Genomic DNA, 17,788 nt, shown 5'->3' on the forward strand with positions numbered 1-17,788 from the left:
AATGTAACATCTTATTAGATGCTTGTAATAGCTGTTGGCCAATGCAACTTCCATATTTTCAGCCTTTAGCTAAAGATCTGCATCTTCTTTAATGAGGATATTCTTTAATGTGATGGGAAAATTAACGATCAGGAGTTAGATATGAATGGAACCCCAAAAGCCATATTTACGTAGCCATGAATGGGTCCTAGAGGCCATATACTTTCTGATATATAGGAACTGGAAAAGTGAAAGCTATACTTGCTTCAACAGTCAGTCACTGCTATCTCTGCATTTAAGTTAAAATCTGTAACTCCCAGACTGACAATGCTGTTGCTTTAAAAACCAGAATACACATTAAAGGAACTTCAAAATACACCATAGCTTCTTTAAATGACAGAAAATTTCTAAATGAAAGATTTTCATTTAGAAACATAGCTATAACAAGTTTCTCTCTTAAACGATAACAGACCCAATGCTACAAGAATGGTGAAGCTGAAAAATACATACTTGTAAACTGTGACAGTTAGTATAATAATCCATAGTAAAAATAAGTTAATAAAAATTAGCATGTTATAGAAACAGGAAATACTGATCACAGAATCACAGAATCACAGAATCGTTTAGGTTGGAAGGGACCTCTGGAGATCATCTAGTCCAACCTCCCTGCTCAAGCAGGGTAAATAATAAATAATCAGCAGGTGCAAAAGGAGTACAAAGGAATATGAATATAACACAGGATCCATTTTTTTTAAGGAATCCCTGTGCTTTTCCTTTTTGTGTCTATAGTTTTGCCAGCCAACATTTTTAGATGTAGATAGTTCCTTTTTTTTTTTTTTTCCCCCTTTAGGGAACTAAAGCATTTTTCATGGAATAAAAATATCCTTATCTCTTAAAAAGTCCTTTAATTTTTAAAATGAAATATTTTTAAAGCTTTGAAATATTTGCTTAAGTAGATCTTATTTTTGATTTCTCATCATAATTAGAAATGTAAGCACTGAATAGCTGGAGTGAGAGTGCCTGTTCATTTGATATTTACAGCCTACTATTGCAGTCTCAGAAATTAAGATGCTCATCTGAACTCTAAACCTTTTAAATACATGTTTTTGTCCTCTAATACGCAAGGAACTTTCTCTGAAAATACCAGATCACACAAACAGTGTGCATGATTAGCACTGAAGTCCCTCTATAATGAGCAGTAATCTAGGAGAATTGTCTGACAGTAATCCCCGTTCCTCACCACAAGTCTTCTGCATAGCCATTAGGTTATTATAGTATCATAGAGTTAAGCAATTAAAATAAAAATGAAACTCATACTATCTGACATTTTCAAATTGTGTTTTTGATGGGCAGTATGAAAACAGACAATATGAAAACAAGAATAGTGAAAGAGGAATTTTGTTCTCCTCCCATTTCAATTACCTTCACCTTTATTTCTCAGTATTCTGCTCAAATATCAAAAGATTTAATGTAATAAAGGAAGGACTGACAAGACTGTCTCTTAAGTCTTATTGAATAAAACGTTCACTAAAAATGCTTCTTAGCATCAGTAGTTTAGCATTAAAAGTATAATGGTTTTAAAGCCAGCCTAAACACCTTTCAGACAACAAACAGCTCCAGATTTTAAAATTAAGATTTGAGATAAAGTTGCAGCTGAAGTTATCAAAGGAAATGTACCCAGCAGTTGCCTAATGCACACTCTCATGACAATGCTATTCATCTACCACAAAATCACCTGCATCAGTGATCCAGCATAATGATGCTGGAACACATTATATAGAGTAGAAGGTCTTATCGTGTTGTCAGTCACAACAGCCAGGCTTCTTGCCCTTCTGCTTTAAACAAAAAGTGCCCCTTTCCAATTTCTCTAGTTACCTGTTTCTCTGAGCCTTGAAGTTACAGTGGTTTTCAATCAGTTAATTAAAACACCAAATGGCAAAATGGCCTATAAAAGCTCTTTTGTTTGTTTGTTTGTTTTCAGCAATAACAATGCTAAATACCAAAAATATTGAGCACTTGCATTTTAGTTAAGCTATTCTGGGTAAAGTTCTCAAAACTACACATATGTGGTGAAGCCTAACATAACAGTATAAATGGCAGGTGGTTATTTGGACATATCTGCTTCCTAAATGGGGTTTTGTACACCAGCCTTGTAAAGCTGTGAACTCAGTACAAGCTGCAGTTGACTTTCATTGGGGAACAAGTGCAGTGTGTTTGCATTTGTGTGTGTGTGTGTTTATGTACGATACAAAGTCTCTTGCATGACTTTAATAGCATTTTCCAGCTTCCCAAGAGCCACAACCCCAAGGAACATTATCTCCTTCCCCCTTGGATGTCGTCAGATGAGCCTCAACTGTGTTCTTTACAGGTACAGAATCCTTTATGTGTGTTTTACATAGTATGTTAGATTACTTCAGCTTCCTATTAAAATTTTTCCCAATTGAATAGAGGAATACACTGATTTTTATGCTATATCCAGACACTTAAAATGCAGGCTATTATGTGGGCTCTTTGCCATTATTTATTGCTCAGGTAGCATTCTCAAAACAAGGGGTATCAAAGTCACTGGAATGACAATGTAGGTCTCCTCATCACTTTATTTGCTATAGATTTCTCTTGAAAAACTTATCTTGCAGGGAATCATTTTTCCTCTGTTTTTCAAAAAGGGATATCAGTTAAACTTGGAAGCTTGAATGTAGCTTTCGAAGATTTAGCGTTTAAGAACGCTAAATTGAGTTCAGTCATCTCATCAGGCAACACCAATCAAAAGTGTCTGCTGTTTGGTTTATTGACAGCAAAGGTTCAAGATAAAGTAAGCAGAACATTGTTTAAGTTGATAGGTATGCATTTAGATTTAAAATTCTTTTAAAGCTTTTAAAGAAAAAGACCTCATGCTCTTGCATGCTCTTAAAAGCTCTAGTGTCAGGTAATTATCCAAAAGTTGGGCTGTTTCTTATTCAAAGATGTTTCTGGTCTCATTATCCTTTTGCAGGCAACTCCCATCCTGAACTCTGCTTCTGTGGCTAGCATGAGTTTGAATGAGACATTGAGATTTCCAGGAGGCTCATTGTTACATATTTTGCTTTGCTATATCTTCCATTCCACTCCTCTTTAATGTGGCAAACCTACTGCCAGTTTTCTTTTGTTCCAGAAATCTAGTTGTTCTTTTTTTAAGAGAACAAAAATAGAGAGGGGAAAAAAGCTGTGTCTCAAATGAAATGAATATTTGTATTTCAGGGAAAATTTCCTTGAAAAAGTTCCTTGAAAAACTGCAATAAAATAAAACCTGAGATGTGTTCTGGGTAGAGTGTGGTATATAAATAATTTGACTGAATCTGTTTTAATCAAATCCATTAACAAGAATATAACTCACTTGACTTTTACATTGGTATAAAAGAGCAGGCAAGTTAACTAGATGCTGGGTATATTTAAATTATAATTTATCCTGGCAGAAGATCATACTGTGAAATAATTTTTCCAGAGATCCCTGTCCCTGCCTTCTAACAACCTGCTGTTTCTTGCCACTGTCATCATTAGAAACTTCCTATAGGTAAAATGTACCAAATAGACGAGACGTTAGCCAAGATACAGGCGCAAGGCCCTACAGTAAATGCTTCCTGTTATGGAGAATCCTTGGCACATAGACAGATGCAACAAACTTCATGCAGTGCACCACTCATCCTTAGGAAAACTCTACAGATAAAATGAAACAACCCCTATGCACACAGTGAATTTATTCAAACATGTGAGAAAAGACAAAAACTGTAGTTATGAGAATACAACTCCATCTCTAACCTTAAAGTCCTCCTCCATAGCTGGAAGATGAGCCTGGGAAAATCTTTAACCACTGTTGGATACAAATCATGTATTCAATAGGTATTGTTTTTACGGCATATTGCAGTTTTCTCCATCAGAAACCTTCGCTGTTCCAAGGACAATAATTAATTGGTTTATCTCTGTAGCTTATCCCACTGGAGCTAATCAGCTCCCTCCTTGCTAAGGTTCCCTTCTTCTCTGAAGGTGCTTCTTGTTTCAAATTTTATAAATGAGTAGCATAATTAATTTAAATGTGGAGATTTGTTTCCAAGCTGAAGCCTGTATTTCTTTTTCAGGCCTTGCTAGTGTTGCATGCCTAAAACCACGTCTGTTCTTTTGTCTGCTCTATAATTTTGTCTAACAAAAAATACTACCTCTCCCTACAAATTGAGGCTTACTTAGAAAATTCTTTAATGAATTCCCATTATCCTTCCTACCTTACATATTTCTCTCTCTACTTCTAGTTTTACATATTTTGATTGCTTTGCTTTACTTTTATTAGACTCTGGGCTCTTAAGTTCAGGGATGTAACCTAAATGTGATCGGATCTCATTTGACAAGCTACTGGCGGGTAATACAGGATATAAGTAGTGGAAATAATTTTTCATAAATGCTTATTAATGCAAATATATCTCCAGTATGTAGTTAGAGCATTTTATTTCAAGCTTTTGATTTTGAGCTAGAATTTCTCTTCTTTATATTAGACCTTTCCTCATTCAGCCTGTGAATTTAGGCATTGAAAGTTTTGTTGCTGCCGGAGGGTCAAGGAGAGATGTGCCACCAGCTGAAAGTCAAGCTGATTGTTTTTCGTTACTACTGGCTGTTAATTTGATGAACCTCCATATCAGACTGAAGTAACAGGATATTCATTTAAGCTTCCGGACATCCTTGCCATGTCTGAAAAAATACTGATATTTCTGTTTTCAGGTTTTAGTTTGGAATCTCAAACTCATGGTAGTTTGAAACAAACGATTGTGAGTACCTTATGAGGGAGATGAGAGAGAAAAAGGCTTTACCCTTCACCAGAACATGAATGACAGACCACGTCAACTTCCATAGAAGTAGTAACTTAAAATTAAGCACCTTGAAAACTAGGGTATTTCCATAAAAGTAAAGTTGAGCTTTTCAGAGCAGACTATCCAGTCAACTCTTGTAGCAAGTAAATCACCCTTCTGGGTGAGAATTTTATAATGGGAAATGTTTTGGGAGTGCTATTGGCAACTTAGTGCCATCTTCAAGTGTAAAGCACCTGCTATAGAAATGACTCTATTAGGGTCAGTTGTACAAAGGATAAATCTGCACATAGCTGTGTTTTTTAAACTTGTTAATTTCATGAAATATACTTCTCTAACAATGCTCATGTTATTACTCCAGTAACAGATTACATCCAATCACTTGAGGATTTTAAAACTAGTCAGGACGAACGTCAGAAAAAGTAATTTGATCATGTGTTTACAGTCAGCAGTACTGAGTAAGGCATTTACCAGTCTAGAGTCTTTTGGATCACCACGTCATTTGGTCCTGAATTTGCTAGGAAAGATGCCAAGCCATCCCATAGTCTTCCCACAGTTGTGCCAGTGAAGCCTGCGGTCTCTGTCAATCTTTGAGGTGAAGTAGCTGCTTTCCTTCTTCCAGTTTTGCAGGATGGTGTGAAATGAGGATATGGCTAGGTTGTTAACCGTTTTTACTTTCAAACTTCTAAAGTGTCATTGTTTTTCAGAATACAAAACTCAAGACTATTGTTATGCTTGCCTTTTGCTGAAGGTTACAAAGCTTGGAGAATTGTGGAAGCTTTAGGGTACGTTTAATGTTTCTCAGACAGACCTGGACTTTCTCTGTTCTCCATGGCCAATCACAACCATGTGGCTGCACCACAGAGGGTGACAAGGAAAGCTTGTGTCTGCCAGCAAAATGCCTTTTTTCTTATCCAGTTGAGGATTTAGCCTTACTGTGACCTGCTTTACTGCTCTGATTATATCTGAGGAAAATGGGTCTAAATTCTGCATGTATTATCTAAAGCACTTTGTTTGTTTCACGTTAATATTGGAGCTTTACTTATCAACTGTTTATAATCCTCTACAAACATGGTTTAATAGAAAACATAGGGAAGAGAATAAAGTAATCCAAATCTCCATGTAGATTTGCATCAGTGATGCAGTATAGGCAAAGAACAAATCCCCAAAAGCTGTGGATCTGCCATCACAGGGCTTGTCCTGCGTGTGCAGGAGCAGCAGTAGCCATCAGGCCTGCCCCTGCCCTCTCTGACACCACTTGTGACTCATGGAACAGAAACTACCATTGCTTGGAGCCCCTTCTAAAGCTCCATTTCCAAAGGGGTATTCAGCCTCCAGTGACTGAGAAGTACAGTGGGTCAAACTGCTTTTTCCTTGCTCTTCCTTGCTTGATGTCTGCACCCCTTGTCAAAGAGCAGCAGCTAAGTAGATGCCTGTGTAGGAAAGGGAGAGGGATGTTCTCTGAGTGGCTTTTTTTCAGATTTTCTGTCACTGAAGTCTGACAGAGATTTCATTATTTATAATTATTGTAATTTTGTGTTGCCAGCTTGTAATGCAAAATGCTTATGCAGATATTTTTATACATTTACTGTATTGTCTAACAGTTGGAGGCTTTGTAAAGATGGAACTTGTGAATTCTGGTTGATTTTATGAAACTGTTGTATCATGAATGTTTTGCTATAGTTGCAATCTGTGTGCTGTTAAGGTAGTGTTGCGTATCTCCCCGGAGCAGGATCAAGGGATGGCCGTTAAAGCAGTGATGGCTGACTTTAGAGAAAAGTGAAATGGCTGCAGTTCTGGGCATGCTCTTCAAAATATGGTGGGAATTTCTGCCTGCAGGAGCAGCGGAGTGGGAGAAAGCTGGTATGGAGGAGAAGAGGGAAAGAGAGAGAGGACTCCTGGCTCAGGCTCTGGTGGGCGCTTCCAGCTGACGCTTAGCGAAGGTATCCCTGCAGGCCCTCCATGCCATACGCTGCCCTTGTCCTGCCCCACTGCCTGGCAGCGGCATGGCACCTGGGCCAGGGAGCAACTCGAGCTGTTTTGCTTATCTGAAGTGGCTCACACAAGGCCTTACAAACAGATGTGTGAGCATAAAGGAGAGGGGTGAGGACGAGCGGCTGAGGATGGTGTGTGCCAGGCTGCTTATCTTCATGGCACTGCCAGCCTGTACATCAGCGATCATCGGCCTGGAGGGAGAAACTACATGTTGGAAGAGGGACACCAGGGGAAGGTCCAGAGTGGGGAGGGAATGAGAAGAAGAGACTTTAATATTTAGTACCAGACTCTAAATTTCTTTCTTTCTGTCACAGAAAAGGGTAACCTTTTTTAGAGGCCCTTGCAAAATCGGTATGACTACTTTGCATGTCCCCTGGAAGAGGTATGTGTAGACCTAGAGCTCCTCTAAGTTTAGAAAGTGAGAAGAGGTGGCCCTCAGCGGGGGCTTCAGAGTCTAGGGCGTCTTAAGCCCTCGCGCTGCTTCTCTGAAGTGATAATGCACAGCTGAGATGTGGTTAGGAAGCGAGCTGAAACAGCTCAGTGCTGCAGTCTACTTAGATCAAGGAAAGTTTAATCCCCTGTTACTAGATCAACAGAGAGACCCAAACGTGACGATTTTGTGAGACTTGTGCTGGAGGATCCCTCTCAGCATCTCTGTATGACATAGGGCTCTTGACTGATTGTTCTTTTGATCTGAAAACATGCTTTGCTTTGCCTACCATCTTATTGCAAAAACTATAAAACACTTTAGCAGAGTATGATAGAAATAAAAGAGAAACAAGGGACAAATTTTATTTCTGATGGCATTGAAAGTGAAAGTAGACAAAAGGTCTATGAATCAAAACAGAAAGCAGTTGACTGAAATGGCATGGGATGCCAAAGAAGTTTCTTGTGCCAGCAGAGACCTAGCTGAGGAGGGTCTTATATTTGTGGTTGAATGAAGCAGTTTTAACTGAACTTTATTTTCAAGTGCAGGTGGACATGGTGCGTAACTGTCTTTGAATAGGTATGATGTATTTCTCACTTCCTATAACAAACAAATCTGATAGTGTAGCATGCTGGGTTCTCATGATGCCAGTGTAGCAGAGGGTGCTGTAGGAGTCAAGGGAAGGGAAGGGGAGCAGGATCTGCAAATTCAAACTTTAAAGATTACCTATAGAGCCTGAAGCAGTTTTATCTTTTCATTGGAGATACGGCAAGCCTGAATTTCAGCCATTATTTAGTATTTGAAAATGAGTGTAACATTGGCTTGGAGATGCTGCTTTATTGGTTAATGATATAGGATGCCTTTATATATTGTATCTTCATATAAAGGGCATCTAAAAAAGGTCATTAGATTTTCTTTTATACTATTTTAATTAAACAGCAGAACCATAACATGCTGTAACCATCCTTTAACCTAAAGCACAACACTGGTAGATTAATTTTTATTAACTTGCTAGTTTGAGTACCAATTTGAAATATTTACAAACGAAATACAGTATAGCAGAACTGTTACACACAACATATTTTTCCTGCCTCTTTCAACAAATTTATCTTTATGCTCTAATGGAATTGGGTCAGCTTCAACCTCTCACTTCAAAATGTTGTCATTGTATCATAAGTAATGAATATAAAGTTCTATATACATACTATAATTGCAGTTAGACTTGACTTGGTCTCCTCTTGCCTTGTTTTACTGAAGTCAATGAGGTTACATGGCTAAGTGCAAGCAAGCTACTCCTTCCATTTAGACTAAAATGGCAAATTACAGTTCTGAGTGCTGCTGGGAACATACTGAAAGTGACAATAACATTAAATTATAATTTATGCATTGACTTGAAATAGAAAACTTTGAGTGGTCAGAAGTTTTACAGAAAATTGCAGTTATTAGCGTTGAAATTTCTTCATTGCATCCTCATTACTTCATTACAACAGAATGCAGTATTCAAGATCTGATACAACTTCTCACACAAGGAATGGAGTTTTCGTCAAATGACCAGAGTAAAAGAACGTTTGACTAACTAATAGCTGAAGCAGCTGGATCTTAGGCTATCACAGAAGGTTTGACTTAGTGGGGTGAATGCACTGCACTGAGACAGTGGAGACAATGGCACTTAGATAGAATGAAGTACGCAGCCTTTCAGAAGTGGTGGTGCTTGGCAGTGGCATAGAGCTGTGCAGCCAGCAAGGGAAAAGTAGCTCTCACAGGGCATGTGTGGGGTATAACGAGAGGGAAGTGATGACACCAGGATTTCGTGCAGGTCAGATCTCAGAAACCCAAAGAGTTTGGCCTTAGAGATAACTAAAAGTAAAAACAAACTGAGACTAAGAAGGATAGGTGTTGTGATGAAAGTCACCGGCATCAGCGTTGGTTCTCAATAGAAAGGCTTAATTATCTCTTCAGAGGTTCAGGATTCTTCATGGATTTAAGATTATGAAGTTAAAAAAACAGGTTTAAATATTAGTGTAATATTTCTGCAGAAGTGGGTATTATGCATAGAAACATCTTGGAGAGATCATCCACACTGACTCACCCCTGTTGAACAGCTACTACTACTATCACACTGTGGGAAGTTTCCGTGAGTGGGTAGGCACACAGCAGGGCCCAAAGTTTTGCATATACAAAGAGTGGAACACGATACCCTTCAGCTCTGATCGTGTTCTTCTGTGAGCTCAGAAGGTGCGTGTGCCTTTCTGAATACATGTTAGAGAAATACAGTATTATAGTGGCCACTTATTTGCTCTGTGAGTCTATAAAAGAAAATAAGTGCCCCCAGCTACTTCTCTGCTTTTCACCTCACACAGAGCAGGTGTGGGCTGGTTAAACAGCTCAAAGGAAAAACACAGCTTGGCCATGCGAAAAATAAGTTCTGTAATTGATTGGATCAAGGGGAGCTTGGGAACACCTGCTTGGATGAAAAAAGAATGGCATTTACAAAAGAGACAGGAAATCTGATCTAATGCTGCTAAAGCAACTCGGGGTCAAGAGATGTAAGTTAAAACTAAGTTTGGAGGCAGATGTGAATAGCTTAAATGGTGGAGGGCCAGCTCCGGGGCCACTTTCATTCCCAGCTAGGTGGATAGGCCAGATGACTGTAGTTTCATTTGCCTGTGAATAGCAGCTCTCCTAAGAAACCCTGCTTGATGCAATCAAATTCTGTTTCTCCTCCTTGCAACACATAGAGCGGTCTGGCTGACTTGCTAATAGATCACTTTTCCAGCAGCCAGCTCAAGGGATCCAGATTAGGCTCCTGGCCTGATCCTTTGGCCATCCTCAGTAGAAATGAAAGTGCATTTTCAAGGATATTCACATGAAATAACAATAGTAAGACCAGGCATATCCTCCTAAACATGAGAAATGTGATTAGAAATCATGGGCTAAAGTTAAAATTTTCAGAAGATGCTCTTACATTCTGTCAGCTGCATTCTGCAAAGGTAACTGAACAATATATTCTTTATGCAGTAAGAACAGCTCAGAGCATTCATGATGATATAAAGAAAAAATCTCAACCCAGTTACTATGTTTGCAGCACCAACTATGGCTTTTATGTCCCTCCTCCCCATACTAACATTTATATCTTTTTCTATCTAAGTGCTTGGGTTCAAGTCCCTGATAGGATTCTTCTGTCAGGCACAAAATCAATGCAGCTGGCTCTTGCAGTCCCTGGTAAACAAGTTGTATTGGCCATGGGATGCTGTCAGGTGAGCAGGGTGGTTGGTGTATTGTGAGTTACGCTCCCTGCTGAGGACCTCTTGGGAGGATCACAGCCAGCTGGAACAAATTGAGCAAACTGCTTTGATGTATACAAGAGATGGGGCAGAAAACCAGGGACCGGTGTCTAGCTCCAGGGAAACCTCAGAGATGTCACCTCCTTCCCAGATTTCATCTAACAGGTAGCTTCCTTTCCACAGCAATAAATTAGTGGCACAAGACAGTGGAGAACCACACTTGCTGACTTCAGCCTGGAAATTACACAAGCATGAAGGAGGGTGAAGCATTAGCCCATGTACATTAATTACTTGAACATATATGTGGAAGGCTGATATGACTCACTAAACCTATGGCTAACTATGTATATGTAATAATGTGTGATATATAAGCTACATATATATATTTGTATGTGAATGTATGTAATATATATGGTTAGCTATGGGTGAATGTTACACTCTATTTTCAAATTTTTTAATAGTTTTTTTTTTTCTCACTGGGATTTTAATGGACCCAAAGAGAACGCTCACTTTTAGGGAAGTCTGTTGTTATTAGAGCAATTATCCCTGAATCTGCAGAATCCGATCTTGACCTCATTTTCCAGACCTTGGACAAAATGAAACTGAAGCAGTTGACAGCTGCATATAAAATGACAACTTTGCACAATAATTTATTAGTTATTTTTGCCTACTTGCCTATGACTATCCTTGTACCTTAGGGTTGATTGTGTTTTTTCTGTTAACTGCATTTTCCATTTAATTGCTGTAAACATGCTAATAGTGTTTTGTACGTTGCTCTAGTCATATGAAATTTATAGTTTATTTTGTCTTCACAAAACTGTTAATTCTTTTTCTAACCAGGTTTTTAGTCAATCTGCAGGAAAGAATGGCTCTGGTTTTGATTTATTTTAAAGCAAGATTCCTGAGGGCTGGATTCAGTAATATAATCCATTTGTCTTAAGCACTGCAACAGCTTATTCCAAAGCCCTCAAAATCAATTTTTTTGAGAGACAGAGAGAGTTGCGTAGCTATACACAGGTTTTAGCAGTTCAGAGCAGTGCAGATTTTTTTTTAAATTGGTCCAGACTCTAAATTATTATAGATTTTTTGTTTTGTTTGTTTTAATAGGATGCTATCAAGTGTTTAAGGCTCTAAATATAGACCCTGTAGGTTAAAAAAAAAAAAAAAAAAAAAAAGTGGAAGATGTTTATAAGACTAAATAAGAATATATTCCTGAATTTAAAGTAAAATCTCATCAAAGCAGATTGATAAAAATTTAAGACCTCTCATATAGAGCTGGAAATAAAACCAGAACTAGAATGTGCAATTAACTAGAAACAGTTTAAAGTCATGCTCCTGTGCTGTCTAAATTCAAAATGTAAGTGGCGGTGCTGTCAAAAGTAAATTTGGAACAAAATTTAGGAATAAGCTGAAAGGCTGATAGCACAACATTAAAAAAAAAAAAAAAAGGCTTTTGTCTTGATGGCATTGCTTTAAATTCCTGCACCTTGTAAATAGGGAGCTCCTCCCAACCCCTCAATACCTGGCAGGGCTACCGGGACCCAGGAGGTGGGCATGGCCGGGGCAGCACTACCCCTGGGGTGTCCTTGTGCCTGGCCAGCCAATCCAGTGGGAGCTGCATGCCTACCTGTCACACCTGGATAACCAATCAGAGAACATAGATTGCCTCTCTGGAGTTGTTCGTGAGCTGGTTGGCCAGGGAGGAGGAAGGCGAGCTCTGAATGGTGCTCGCTGCCGCAGCCGCCATCTCGCCGTCCTGGTGAAGCTCCAGAACCTCAAGCTGTTGGTGGCCATGTCCGAGCGGCCTCGTTTGGTCGTGAGCACAGCAGAACCCATCTTGTGGGGTTTAATCAAATTGCAGGGGTTTAGAAGGTTACTCACATGCAAAATTGTTTCCAGACTTGTGACCCGAGGTTAGGAATGAAAATTAGACTTGGAGTTCTTTGAATTATTCAGCAGTTACCTTAGCTAGAGAAACTGGTGTCCTGTGAGGCAAATTGATCTTAAATTTGAGTAAGGCCTGAATGTAATAATCATGAAAAGTAAATAGAGAAAGCACTATGGACAATATTATGCAAAGTAAAATGAATGAGCTAAAGTATATTTCTGATTTGCAGTACAACAGGGAATATCTCAAAGGATTCTATTTCATTTTGCTTTTGTGGAACAAAGTCTCAATGTTCAATATCTGTGTTGCTTATATTCTAAATAAACCCTTTCAGCGTTAACATTCAAGTTGGTTTGTTTGAACAGAACAGAGATGCATTCTGCTCATTGGAAGGCTTCACAATGTTCAGTGACAGTGAAGTTTAAAGATAATTTTAAGTAGACTTTTATTAAACATGAGAGAACTAATCCGTGTTTCAAGATATATTTGCATGGGTTTTAGATAACTTCAGTGATGGTAGAAGGTGAAAGAGAAGCTTAAAACTAAAGAATTATATGGCAGTGGGACTTCAGAGAGAGACTAGAAATTTAATCCTATAAATCCTGCAGAAGTTATTGGGCAAGACTTGAGCTGATAAATAGTTTTTGTTGCCCCATTGAAGTCAAGCTCTCCTGTATTATTGTGGAGGTATAAAGATTGGTGTTTCCAAATAGCATTCCTATCTCCAAAACTCTTCTCTGAACAGAGCCCTGTGATCCCCTATGCCAAGCACAGAAGAGTGGGTGAGGGTAGGGGGCTCAGAGCCCCCCCTCTGCTGAATCAGGGGTTCCCATACATGCAGGATGTATCACACTGCTGTCTGCCTACCCTTCTTGCAGTTAAGGCCTGGTACTGAACATGGGGTCCATAGAGGGCCAATACTTGAGAAGTGGATGAGATGATAGACCATAGCACTTAAGGCAAGACCCCTCTTTCTTTCGGAAAACTTGGATCATTGAGAAGAACGGTGCGATGTTCTTAAACCATGAAGTCACATGCCAGAAAAAATTCCTTATTTTTACCCCCTGCCCCCAGGTCCTCAGCCAGGACACAGGGAATCTGTTGCTGGATGCATCAGGTGAATGGCCTGCGAGCTGTGCTGTCGCGCGTCTGCAAGTAAATCTGAGTTACATGTGCAGTAAGCCTTTAGTTGCCTCATGTGTGTGATAATGATATATTGCACTTGCTACACAGGTGTATGTACTTGTTCAAGGCCTTCAAAAACCTGCAACAACCTTTCAGCTTGTTGACAAGTTATTATTGCAGTGGCCTGTTGTTTGAAATCAACCTCTATGACTGTCTTTTATTTCTACTGTGTACTTGCTGTTTGAGATATATATGAAGCAACTTCAATGAGCACTTAACATAAAAAATGAACCCATTTGTGTACAGTCTAAGACTCTCTCACTACAGGGGTTTCATAACCAAGGTGGGACAGTGCTTTTGCCTCTACATCACTGGTATGAATGAGGTGGATAATGTGTAAAAGTCGACATGCAATAATGGGTTATTTGCCAAACTATTAGTGGTTTTGTTCCTTTTTCCTTAAAAATCTCTAGATGATAACTGCTAGGAAATTCTCATTAATTAGTAGTGACAACTGTACTTGTAATATTGTAAAAGGCATCATTTGTAGCATTACATGAAATTAGCATAGAAATAAAGAAAATTGATATAGCTTGCCTAAAAAGCGGCCAAATTGATATATTCATCCATATATATCATACTAATGCCTACAGCTTGTGAAATAAATAATTTATTTGATTAATGTAGTCTTTTTCTGTTTGTGCAATATCAATAACTATATCATGATTTCTTAGCAGTATTCACATTTACTTGGCCATGGAATGTCTTCTGAGCTTTTTATTTTAAAGGACTGAATATTCAAAAATGAGGCTGTGCTACTTGGCTATGCCTGGTCAAATAAGAAAAACAGTACTATTTTATTAATTGGATAAGTTTGCAAGTGTTTCTAGAACTGGTTTGTATGTATGTAGATTTACTGTTCTATTTCAATGAATGCTCATGCATTCAATTCTGAAATTTGTTTTTTTTTTGTGCTGACAAATTTCAAGTACCTGAATGTTCTGAGAAAATGGAAAAAGAGTCTAGAGAAAAGAAAGTAGATGACTTACAGTCTAAAATAAAGAACTGCTACTTTTTTGTGGAATTAACAAGAAAAATGGCAATAAATATAATATGGAAGAGTGAGCATTTATTTAGTCATTTTGTAATTAGTATTAAAAATTAAGGAGGTGGACCCTAAGTATGTGCAAAGTGGCTCAACTCTGCATATACTGCAGAGTGCAGGATTATATGTAGATGGCTATATTTGTGGCATTTTACCCTATGTTTTTAAACCAAAACTTGTCTACCCATTTTAGGAATTTCTGAAACTTCTTGCATAAACAAGTATTTTAGTAAATAAATATTTGAAACTCAAAAAATTTAAGCAACTTAAAAGAATTTTATTTTTATTGTCCACTCAGGTGTAATATGGGCCAACAGTTCTACACATGGAGATGTGAAACACAATGATCGTAGATCCTCTACTCTTCCTCTGAACCTCATCTAAAGGACACAGTGAGGAGAAGGACAATTCACAATCACGATGCCTTTAATTTCCTCAGCCCCCCTTCATATGGGACAGTCTCAAGGATCAGGTGAGTTGGATTGACTATTATACTATTGGAGAGATGTGTCACAATTAGAAAAATACAACTGTTTCCGGGTCAATGAAGCATAAGATTAAAGCCTGATGTCCAAATGTGAGAATCCAATTAGCAATTGGATTTATGTCTAGGGTATAACAGTAAAATACTGCTATTTATGTTATATATTCTAGCACAGTGTGGTTCCCATCCATGTAAATTAAAGAAGAATTTATTACAAGTAATTAAATAAGTATCTGAAAAAACCGTATATGGTGTTACAAAGAAGTAGCATATAAGAAAAGCAGTATAAAAGCAGTGCTTATTCTTCCATTTCATGTTTTTTTTCCTGCACTGAGCAATATACACTGAGGCTTGCCAGAGCATAAGATCTTTATGGATACTGCGGTTTCATAAATTCTAATAGGTTTGGGGATAAGCTGACTCAGTAGTTATACTTAGTTACACAATGAAAAAAGGCACGGAGTAGAAAAGTCAATTTATATAGAGAATATAGGGTAGGAGTGGCCTGTTTTTGAGCAGATGTTTGCAGTGTCAGACTGCTCTATTTTGCAGCGGTAACCAATTCACCACACCACAGTGCAACAGTGCTTTGGACATTTCAGTTATCCATTTCCTAGAACTAGGGCAGATAAAGGGCAAATTGTGCTGTTTCTGTGTGATATGTTCCTTAAGGAAGAAACCTACATAGCTTAAAGGTTGCTGTATAAGAGAGCTGGGGTCCTGCAAAAGACTCGAGAGAGTTTGGTGGGGGAAAGACTTGAAGGTTATGGAGTAATTTAGATAGAAGTTTATTTCACGAGTCATTTATTTGGATGATTGGGATTTTACAAAAGGAGTCTGGGGAAATGTATTAATTTCTTTAAAAGGACTTAATGTGCATACTTTTATGATCATTCACACTTTATAGGGTAGTGCACCTTTCTGATTTCCTCCTGATGACTCCCCAGAAAGTATTTATAACTCATTAGGATCATGTCTAAGCTATGTAGGTCGGTATCTGAATGCATGCATCTACAGCATGCATGTACAGGGTAATGAAAGAGGAGGAAATAAAAGAGGTGCTGTCATTTATGGGAGCTATAGACCCTTTTTTGAATGACCACGAAGAAACAGAGCCGGTGGAGAGATGGATGAATTTACACCTATCCTCTATCTTAGTGGAAACATCGGACATACGTTCATAGACATATGTGTAAAAAGAGGGAAAAATTAAGGATATTTGCTGGTCTTACAAAAAATGCAGGGAATGTATTTTTACATGTACTTATATGTAGTTCTATAAAGTCTGCCTTACACCCCCCAAAAATATAGACATCAACCCGATGTGACCCAGAACTTCTATAAGCATAGTAAGGCCTACTGGGTAGCTGCTTTTATTACTTTCAACACAAGACCTTGCTAAATGTGGTTACAGTGATCTTAAATCCAAGCTGGTTCAGGATAATATGAGCTGAGGTCTGTCTAAAATGGCAAGTCAATATAGCTCATGTATTAGCAGACTCTATATTGTCTAAACCTGGCCTGGTGATTCCTTTCATTGTCACTGCCTTCTTCATACAATCGTATAATTAAAATGTTCCTAATTACCGTCTTGTGAGAAAAGGCTTTGAATAAAGCCTTGTTGAGAAATATGGATGACAAATAGCATAATTTTATGGTTTAATTGTTCTCTGTTCCTAGCAACGCTTGCTTAATCCTCACAGGCTACCACTGTGTGTGGTCACTTTCCTTCATTGCAAAATGCTTTTCTCATCTTGTCGTGGCATCTGCTCATGGTCTGTGTTGTGGATTTCGCTGCAATGTCATTCTTCCAGATGTTGCCAAAGCCTGTTATTCTCGGGGGGGGAAGTCTCTTTTATAAATCCAATTCAGGAGTTGTAAAACATGGAAGTGAGAGTTAGTGATCAGAGCCTTTTTTTGTGAGTTCTGCTTTGCTAGACTCCCTGTTTTGTAGCATGAAACAAAGCCTCATTAGCGGAACATGTGGCTACTGTGACCTCTCCTGCCACTGTTGCTTGCTGTTTTCAATGTTACTGGAAAACAGTAACATTGAATGAATGAGAATGAGAATGAGAAATGAATGAGAAACTCCTGAAGGTATTAGGGGCAGTGCTAGTGTCCGCTGTACTGCTCATTCTGTAAGGCTGGCAGAGACCATGCTCTGCTTCTGCTCTCTCTTACTGTCATCTTCTGTTCCTTTCCTGCTTAAAATAATTTAAAAAGACCAAACTTTGTAGTCAAAATCTAAGATCTCATGGTAGGCTTTACACTACTTTAACTCTTCCTGTCATGTTTCTACAAAATATTCTCTTACGCAAGGGAAGAGATTGAAAAAGTGATTCAGAATAAGCAGTTTAGATGGGAACCGAATACCACAACTGGGGCACTGAACCTGGAGACAACAGTCTCGACCTTTAGAACTATAGATGATCCCTTTTCTGTTGCTGGTGCTACTTGTACTATTCACAATGGATTATGAGCAAAGCATAAAGCATAATATAGAAAATGACCTGGTTCTTCTTTAATGCTGCCTTTCTTCTTGAAGCCTGGTGCTTCCTGCTTTTAAAACCCTCCTGCTTAAACTTTAACTTGAGCTTTTAAAACTGCCTGTAGATAATTTGTTCTATTAATTAACCAGATCATTTTATATCTTTGAATATGGGATACATGGA

General features: G+C 38.4%; 1 protein-coding gene across 12 annotated transcripts in view; it reads right to left on the bottom strand.

Annotated features, from left to right (window-relative positions):
• Positions 1-17,788, bottom strand: part of B3GALT1 (beta-1,3-galactosyltransferase 1) — a 201,261-nt gene that overhangs the window by 26,439 nt on the left and 157,034 nt on the right. For 2 of the 12 annotated variants that reach the window (XM_068948700.1, XM_068948703.1), the window contains one exon: positions 5,280-6,241. The exons of the other annotated variants lie outside the window; for them this stretch is intronic. The gene's annotated coding sequence lies outside the window, so the exon portion shown is untranslated. The remainder of the gene's footprint in view (positions 1-5,279; positions 6,242-17,788) is intronic. 12 annotated transcript variants of the gene reach the window in all.

This window comes from Struthio camelus, chromosome 6 (genome assembly GCF_040807025.1).
Source record: "Struthio camelus isolate bStrCam1 chromosome 6, bStrCam1.hap1, whole genome shotgun sequence".
Classification (NCBI taxonomy): domain Eukaryota; kingdom Metazoa; phylum Chordata; class Aves; order Struthioniformes; family Struthionidae; genus Struthio; species Struthio camelus.